This window comes from Jaculus jaculus, chromosome X (genome assembly GCF_020740685.1).
Source record: "Jaculus jaculus isolate mJacJac1 chromosome X, mJacJac1.mat.Y.cur, whole genome shotgun sequence".
In the NCBI taxonomy this organism is placed as follows: domain Eukaryota; kingdom Metazoa; phylum Chordata; class Mammalia; order Rodentia; family Dipodidae; genus Jaculus; species Jaculus jaculus.
The window spans coordinates 131,092,514-131,102,310 of NC_059125.1; the positions used below are offsets into that span (position 1 = coordinate 131,092,514).

The following is a 9,797-nucleotide window of genomic DNA, read 5'->3' on the forward strand; positions in this document are numbered from 1 at the left end:
TGACTAGTTATCACAACACACACACATATACACCGACCACAACAAAGACAAAATGGTAAAATGGATGATGCTGATTTTGTCAAGAATCATCTCATCAGCTTAGCAGTTAAGGCATTTGCGTGTGAAGCCAAAGGAGCTAGGTTTGATTCACATGCGTCTGGAGTTCGTTTGCAGTGGCTAGAGGCCCTGGCATGCTCATTCTCTCTCTCTCTCTCTCTCTCTCTCTCTCTCTCTCTCTCTCTCTCTCTGTCTCTCTCTCTCTCTCTCTGTCTCTCCTTGCAAATAAATAAATTAATTAAAAAAATAAGAAGAATCAATGCATCATTTGTGGCTAACTTCATAATCTTAGAATATCACTCACTTGGACATAAGATAGAGATTATCATATCAAGCCACTACCTAGTGTCAGTGGGTATAAACTCATCTGGACACACAGTAAAAGCCCAGCGGCAAGTGCATACACACCCACAAGGAAAAGTGTCAGGCACGTTTTGGTTGTGGTCAGCGTGGAGAAGACTATGCTGTTGAACCAGAAAGGAGGGAGCTGGAAGCTGGTAATTTGATGATGCAAAAGCAATGACGTTGATTTCCGATTTAGCATGTTGCCTTGCTAGGGATGGAAGTCAGGGTCTTGACTATGCTCGGCAAGTGCTCTTCTAGTGAGCTCTAATCCCAGCCTTGACTTCAGATAGTTTGCATGATGAAGCATCAGCACAGCACTGGAGAGAGCAGAGCACTTGCCTAGCATGTGCAAGACCCTGGGTTCCGGGCTGGAGAGATGGCTTAGTGGTTAAGTGCTTGCCTGTGAAGCCTAAAGACCCTGGTTCAAGGCTCGGTTCCCCAGGTCCCACGTTAGCCAGATGCACAAGGGGGCGCACGCGTCTGGAGTTCCTTTGCAGTGGCTGGAGGCCCTGGCGCGCCCATTCTCTCTGTTTCTCTGCCTCTTCCTCTGTCTGTCGCTCTCAAATAAATAAATAAAAATAAAATATATTTTTTAAAAAAAGACCCTGGGTTCCTTCCACGGCACCACAAAAAAAATAAAAAAGAAAGAAAAGAAATCATCATGAAGCCGGGCGTGGTGGCGCCAGCCATTATTTAATCCCAACACTTGGGAGGCAGAGGTAGGAGGACCACCATGAGTTCAAGGCCACCCTGAGACTACATAGTGAATTCCAGGTCAGCCTGGGCTAGAGTGAGACCCTACCTCGAACAACCAAAAAAAAAAAAAAAAAAATCATTGTGCACATACTACTTCCGATTTTTAATATTAAATATTACAAATATATAATCTGAATTTTGTCCAAGATAACTATTGTGTAACATAAATCAGCACCTAAAACCCTTTATAAAGTTTTGACCTTTAAATTTGGTTTTGACAATATTGTTTGACCATCAACCAGCTACATTTATGTTCAAGACAGTCTGATTTGGCTTGAATGTGAAATGTTCCCCATAGCCTCCTGTGTTTAAGTCTCATACTTGATCCCCAGCTTTGGGGAGGTGGACCCTTGCTGGAGGAGATGTGTGTTTTGGGGTGGACCTTGAGGTTTATCAGTCAAGTCCTACTTGCCAGGGCCAGCTCAGCTAACTTTCACTACTTCCCCCTCCCGCCCCTGCTTATATTGATGGCATTAGCCAGTTTCCTGCTCCTCCTGCTATGATAAGACTTCCCTCAAAACTGTAAGCTAAGGGTTGGAAAGATGGCTTAGCTGTTAAGTGCTTGCCTGTGAAGCCTAAGGACCCAGGTTCGAGGCTCGATTCTCCAGGACCCACGTTAGCCAGATGCATAAGGGGGCGCATGCATGCATCTGGAATTCATTTGCAGTGGCTGGAAGCCCTGGCATGCACATTCTTTCTATATATATCAGCCTTTCTCTCTGTGTCTGTCACTCTCAAATAAATAAATAAACAAACAAAATTTTTAAAAACTGTAAACTAAAACAAACACATTCCATCAGCTGCTTCTGGTCAGGAGTTTTCTCACAGCAATGAGAAGGTAACTGAGACACTAATGTAAAAATTTAAGAACTCCAAAAAATTTAAAATGACACACTTAAGTGCCAAGCTTAAAACCATAGTTGCGTTGAAGTTATTCAACATAGAAAATGAGGATATGCTTGAAGTAAATTGGAAGCAATGGCTGTAACAAATATTTCCCAAGTCGATGCTTTTGAGCAACTCCTAGAAATAGATCCCTGGTTTGCTAGCCAAGGTAATTTCATCAAATTAGAGATGCTGAATCCTTTGTCAAATGACTGTACTAAAATCAAATTTTATATACTGTAAAAGCCAATATCATATAGTAATTATAATTGTTTTCAACAAGTCAGTCAAGAAACAATCCAATATATGCAATGTTGTCTAAATAGGGTTTGTCCCTTTAAGAACAATTCTTCATCAGTCACTCCAAATACCAAAAGAACAAGTCACTGTGAAACAGATGCAGTATGACAACTCGGTTCTCCTAAAACATTAAAAGGCCCCTGACGTATTGTCAAAGTAATCTAGGGCTGGAAAGATCCTTGGTGAATAAGAGGAATTACTAGAATAATATGGAAGAGCTCCCACTTCACCATGAACAGAGACAATTAATTTTATGATCCCCAAGGTAAACTTCTTTTGTTTTGTCATGTTAAAAACATTTATGATTGTGTATGGTGCATATAATTCCTGAGATTTTTCTCATTTTTCCTGTAGAATAGAGACTTCATAAAGCTATTAGGTATAAGACATCTTCCAACATAAGATCTGATATTTTTTCTTTCTATTTTCAAAAATTTACTTGTAAGCAGAGAGAGAGAGAATGAATGGGCACACCAGGACATCTAGCCACTGCAAAAGAACACCAGATGCATGCACCATTTTGTAGGGAATAGAATCCAGGTTATTAGGCTTTGCAAGCAAGCACCTTAACCGCTGAGCCATCACTCCAGCCCAAGACCTGATATTTTTAAGGGGGAGTAGTATAAAGTTGAGATAGGCAACAAATGCTGAGCTCTTTGACATCATTTTCTCTGCTTGTCAGCTCTTCGCTGAAGATGTGTGCTGAGCATTCTAGTCGTTTCACTACCAAAGTTTCCACATCCATGCAGAATCACATCTGTGCCCTTGGCTCTAGGATTTGCTATCTCCTCATTTCTTAGATGTCCCAAAGAACTCTTGAACCATCATTTATAAAGTGAACTCATCTTCTCCTTTCATCCCTTCTGCTGTTCTCCAAACACTTCCCACTACACTTTACCATCAACCTCTGCTCTTCCATCTCTCTGTATTTGAGTTTTGCTTGACAGAATTTTGGGGCCCACTCTAGAAAGGTCTCAAGCAGTAGGAATAACATGTGCAGGCCTTGGCTTTAGGTAACTACAGGGGCTGCCATTTTTGTTTGTTTTGTTTTCCTAAAGTCTTTGTTTTGAAATTTTTTTTTAGAATTGTATAATTACACATGAACAGAATAAATGTGATTGAAACTTGGCTGAAGAGAATCTAATCACAAAATTTCAATGTGTTAACACATGCTGAAGCTTGGATTCTAAGAACATAACTGTTGCAGTCAGGTTCGTATTGCTGGAAGAAATCACCGACCAAGAGCAGCTTGTGGGAAAAAGGTTTATTTTGGCTTACAGACTTGAGGGGAAGCTCTATGATGGCATGGGAAAATGGTGGCATGAGCAGAGGGTGGACATCAACCCCTGGCCATAATCAGGTGAACCATAGCAACAGGAGAGTGTGCCAAACACTGCCATGGGAAAACTGGCTATAATACCCATAAACCTGCCCCCAAGAATACACTGCCTCCAGGAAGTGTTAATTCCCAAATCTCCATCAGCTGGTGTGGTGGTTTGAATAGATGGCCCCCGATATATTCAGTCCTTTATTGTTTGTAGTTTGCATCTGCTGACTACCTGGCTGAAGGCAATGTCACTGGGTGATCTTAAGGTGTGGTGGTGGGTTTCTGATTTCAATCTAAAGATATGCAAAGTGTGCCTAGCTGGAGTTCCTGAAGTGTGCTGTGGCTTTTGACCTTTAGGCTTGTGCTTCTCTCTCTCTGTTTGGGCCTGTGAAGGCAGGCCAACTTCTTCTGCCATTACGGAACTTCCCCTGGATCTGTAAGCGTCAATAAATCCCTTCCTCCATAACTGTGTCTGGTCTGAAAGTTCATCTAAGCGAACCTGAATCTGTCTGATACAGCTGGGAACCTAGCGTTCAGAACACCTAAGTTTATAGGGGACACCTGAATCAAACCACCACAATGACATACTGCTGGTCTAAAAGAAATGGAAAATTCATGTGCATCTCCTTCCTCACCCTCTCCAGCAGATTCCAAACCAACCTTTTTTGTTGTGTTGTTTTGGTTTTTGTTTTTCTTGTTTTTCGAGGTAGAGTCTCACTCTAGCCCAGGCATTCACTATGTAGTCTCAGGGTGGCCTCCAACTCATGGCGATCCTCCTACCTCTGCCTCCCTAGTGCTGGGATTAAAGGTGTGCACCACCACACCTGGCCCAAACCAACCTTTTTATTTTTATTTATTTATTTATTTATTTATTTATTTTGGTTTTTCAAGGTAGGATCTCACTCTAGCCCAAGCTGACCTGGAATTCACTATGTAGTCTAAGTTTTGCCTTGAACTCACGGCAATCCACTTACCTCTGCCTCCCGAGTGCTGGGATTAAAGGCGTGCACCACCGGGCCTGGCTAAGCAAACCTTCTTAATACTCCTGTAGAGCAACCAAGTCCTCACAGACCTAAAAAGACTTTCCTTCTTCCATGCCCTCATCCAGAAACCAGTGAACATCAGTCATGTCCTCGTGGGCCTCAGAAAACACCTTCCTCCATCCACATCCACGTGCTTGGCTGACATGCTTCAGGGCTCGAAAGAATGCATAAGCACTCATCATCTTCCTCAGCCTCCCCTTCAAGAGAACTGATACCAACCTCCTCAGAATCCTTCTCTAGTGCAGCCATGTCCTCACAGGCCTCAGGAAACTCTCCTCACCCATCCCCTCATCTACAAGCCAGTGAAGAAAGCACACCTGGCAAATATCAGGGCAAACTTTTAGTTCAGATGAGATCAGAAGTCAGCAATGGTTGTGGTGTTGCCGAGCTCCCTAGACCTGGGCCAGGTCTCGCCCAACATTGATGCCAGTGGAATACCAGTCTACAAACTGTATGCTGCTCTTGGAATTGACAGTGACACTGGCAGTGTTTACACCTTTGGAAACCACATCACCATGGCAGAACAGACAGCAGCCTATGTATTTACCATGGTGAAAGTCATATTTCATCATCTAGTTGGCTGGCTCAAAGCAGACATGGGTGATCTTTGCAACAGAGAGTTGCTTTTGGTAGACTTTCTCAGCAGAGATGGCAGGGGCATATGTGAGTAGAGGGAAGTGGAAGAGGGGATACGGGTTCAATCAAATCAACATTCAGGGCTCCACTAATCTGAGGACAGCAATGATGGAACACGCTATCTGGCTAATAACGGTGTTAAGGTTAGTGTAGTTTGGGTGCTCAATATTGAGGTTTCTATAACAGGTATCCTAGATGGCCTCACTGTCTGCCATGAAGACACAATCATAACATGCTATGCTCAACCACAGATATTTGTCGGGAGCCATAGAGCAAAAGCCTCTCCATTTTGCCTGGGCCTGCTCATAAGCTGACTCATTACTCAGAAAGCTGGTCCATCCAGCTTTCTGTTAGGTACTTCTGGAACATCAGTCAGCAGACTGCTTACAGAATCTTATCTTTTGCAAAAGGCCAGTTTATGGTCAGGATGTGAAGCCTGGTGCAGTCAGGATGTTAAGCCATTGAGGCAAGATTAGATGAACACCTACTTACATCCCCTCTAGGTTTTCTGACAATTCCAAAGCCCTAAATCACGTCAGCCAGCTTATTCTCCCCTATTTCTTCCCCATATAACCACTGTGTAAAAAGTAAAGACTCTGAGGCCTTGACAAACATCTAGCATGGTCTCCTTCTGGTGTCTGTTTGCCTTTTCTCACCCAGGTTAGCTTCTCCTTGGGTCCTTGTTCAACTCCCCGCTGGCCAGGACAAGTGGCGCCTGAACGTGGGGCCCAAGGTATGAAGTGTGACCTGGGCATCGCTCGAGTGGACGGCCATCCTCACCATTGGATCGCCACCCCACCAGGGTGAGTGAAGATCTGCATAGATCACTACAGGCAATACACCTGTAATACAGATCTGCTCCATGATCACCATAGAAGAAACCCGCCTGTGATACAGACCCGTTAAGGTAAGACAAGCAACGCAGACTTCTAGGCAAACCAGTTAAGACTATTTAGTCAGATTTGCAAGACACAAGAACTGTGGGTTTTCTTTTTGCACTTCTCTTCCTCCTTTTACTTTCGGTTGGCGCCATCGCGTGGAATTGCAACATAGCGACAGGGCAACTGAAGCCTCTTGGCCAGGGCTACCCTCTGGCATTGGCTGAAGGCCGCTCGCTCCCTGTGTGAATCACCACAGCCCGTTTGGGCATTGGCAAAGACCTCCTATCTAGCCTCTCTTCCTACCAACCAACCTGGTTACGCAACAGCCAATAAATGCTCTTAGAGCAGCTGCCAGGTCTTAAAATTGTGGACAGGCTCAGGTCAAGCTCACTGGGGAATCCCCCACACCAGTTCTCCACTGGGAATGTTGCCCTTTGGTCTTGCCGTTTCTCCTCTTTCCTTTTCTATCATGGGACAGACCCTAAGTAAGCATAAATTGTTGAAGGGCTTAAAACTTCTCTCAAGGCACAAGGAACACGGGTTAAGAAAAAAAATGATTGAGCAAAGAGTAAAAAAGGACCTAATTGCCATAGTAAAAGATATTTTAAAAGCATAAGGAATTGAGATTGCTTCAAGTTATTTAAGCAATGTTTTTAATTTTATCAGGAGGATTTGTTTTTTTTTTTTTTATGTGTGTGTATATGTGTTTATGTGTGCTCATTATGCTTGCTAGTCATGTCATGGTTATGACTGTTTGTGACTAAAGAGATGAGATGGATGCAGGTGACACCCTGTTCTCTTCTAGAGAACGATTTCAAGGAAATCAAAGACCTAAGCATAGAAATTGAAAAGGAAAAGTTAAATGTCTTTTACAGGAGTGAGTTTACCAGATATTTGTTCTAGGTCAAGTTCACCTTACATAGAGGATTATTAAAAACAACAAAACTTCCTCTAAAGAGGTAACTTATAATTTATCAGATATTTTTTTAAAAAGATTGTAATGTCCTGTTACTTAAAAGGAGGAACCAACTGATCTGACTTCTAAGCCAGCCTGCCTCAAGATAACAACACAATTTGCCTTAGTTACTTCTAATAAAATCATTTCCAAGTGTGTTATTGGTATTAATGACATAAAATTGTATTAAGACTACTTTCTTGTTAGTAATAGGATTAATCAATTTGGTGTAATTTTTAATAGCCTTATAAAATAGATAATTAATCACTTCTCAGCCTTTTGGCTAAGATCAATTGTAGTATCTGTTCTTATCAGTTTAATATATGATACATCCTCTATCTGAGGACAATATATTAAATGGATTTTTGGAGCTTGGAGTTAGAATAGGAGCTTGCTCCGTCCACTCCACGACCTGGTATTGCAGTACCTCTAGGAACGGTGCACCCCCTCGGGGGAATAAAAAAAATAAAGATAATTAATGATGGGGTGAGATGAATTGATTGAAGGAACTGGGAAGGAATTTGTCAGTGATTACTTGTTAAAAATGCCTTTTGAGTGGTACTTTGACCAGAATGTTAAAGTATGTAAATAAAGGTATGCGGGTGTAAAAAAAGAAATTTTCAGGCTAAACCTAAACACCATGCCTAAAGTTAAAGGTTTTTAAACTGTTTACAAACTTTAAGAAACAAAAAACTAATTTTCAGGCTAAAATATGTTGGGATAGCTTCCTTAAGTTTTATCAAATTTAAGTCATGGGTAAAACATAAAATTGTTTTATGTTTATAAAACTTTCTGTGGTACATAAAATCAATAGCTATCAAGTTTAAGCCAAAATCATTGGTTGTCAAATAATGTTTTTTCTTTCAAAAAAATTTATCAAGGGTTATATTAATATTTAGTTAACTATTTTGGCTCAGAAAAGACCAGATTGTACTCTATTGTATGTAAAGTAACTGTCTCAATTTTGGCGTCTTAAGTCCAGTGCTTATAACAAAATTAACTCTTAAGACATATTCCCTACTTTAGGGTACAGCCTAATGCTCAAACAATGGTCCTCATCTCAAAAAACAAAAAAAAATTCAAGCTCCATGGTTCTGTTTCCAATGCTCTCTGGGTAATTTGTACCCACACAGGTATCTGAACTAATCAAAGATGTTTTCACACAGGTGCTAAGACCTTATACTGTCTTACTTGTCCATTTCTGACAATTTCTAGGTTAAATTAGTTAAGTTTGTAAATCAATTGGTACTATTTTCAAGACTCGTAACAGGTTCTGCCTATATTTATAAATGTTAGATATTTAAAATGTGAGATGTGCCTACTTTCTATATCTCAGATATAAGGCTTATGCTGCCACAGTACAACAAAAAATTTAAAGATAGGACAAAATGATTTTAGAAGCCTTGTGCCATTCTTTAACTAAGTCTATTTCAGTAATTAAATGTGCTCTATATGTACATAAATCCAGGCTGATGTAACTTCCTTTCTGAGTGTGTTAATCGCCTATGTAGAAGCCAAAGCCAATTAAAATCATTAGAGTAAAAAGTGTTAATATTTTGGCCTGTGCTTCCATGTCATGAGGCCACTGGAGATAATGGGACACTCTACACTGGCCCCCTGGTAAGTCACCTGTCATCCTGAGCAGGGAGGATATGGAGACCCAAACAAAATTGGTCTAAAACAGGAGAGTCACAATTGAGGAACAATGAGCCCTCCTGACTTCCCAAAGAAGGGAAAATTACTTGGCCAGCATGGCCCTGACTCATCCTAACAGGCAAAAGACACCAGTAAGCTATGGGTCTACTCCTGTGTCCCTAAAGTCTCTTTGGAGAGCCATTAATGACATCTAAAATTCATCCTTAATTAACTTTTGGCTATGTGCATGGTCTTAAACACTCAGAGAGAAATGTATAACCAAAGATAAAAAAAATACCTTAAATATATAAATGGCCCTTAACTTCTGAAAAATTAGCTACAACCACAATGTTAGTGCAGGAACAACTTGCTGCAGGCCATATTGAACCTACCACCTCTCCTTGGAATACTCCTATCTTTGTTATAAAGAAAAAGTCTAAAAAATGGAGATTGCTCCAGGACCTTAGAGAAATTAACAAGGCCATGGTACCTATGGGGGCCCTACAACCAGGCCTCCCCACTCCAGTAGCAATTCCTGCAGGATATTGTAAAATCATTATTGACCTAAAGGATTGTTTTTTTACAATTCCCTTATACCCTGAGGATCGTCAGCATTTTGCATTTAGTTTACCTGTGGTAAATTTCAGAGGCCCTGAAGATAGTGGGGGCTACAATTCTGAGCCAAAGGGTCACTTTTATCTCTTATAAAAAGCCTCTTCTCCTGGTCATTTGTGCCACTGACTTTACACCCATCGGGGTGTTCTGGCAGGAGGGGACCCTCTTCTGGGTCCATTTACCCTCCAAAAGTTTAAAATGGGGGATTTATATCCCATAAAAGGCTCTCCAAGAAATATCCTTCATCATGCCTTGTTTGTCCTAAACTTTTTAACCCTTAGTACTCAGGGAAATGCAGCTGCTGATCGCTTTTGGCACACAAATACAAAAAATACCTTCGCCAAAGCCATATGGAAAGATCC

The 9,797-nt window shown here is 41.3% G+C and overlaps 1 non-coding gene across 1 annotated transcript; it reads left to right on the top strand.

Moving 5' to 3' along the window:
• Positions 1-7,448: 7,448 nt before the first annotated feature.
• On the top strand, positions 7,449-7,634 carry LOC123457024. Its single transcript, XR_006634867.1, has one exon. It is a non-coding gene; the product is annotated as a U2 spliceosomal RNA (small nuclear RNA).
• Positions 7,635-9,797: the final 2,163 nt, after the last annotated feature.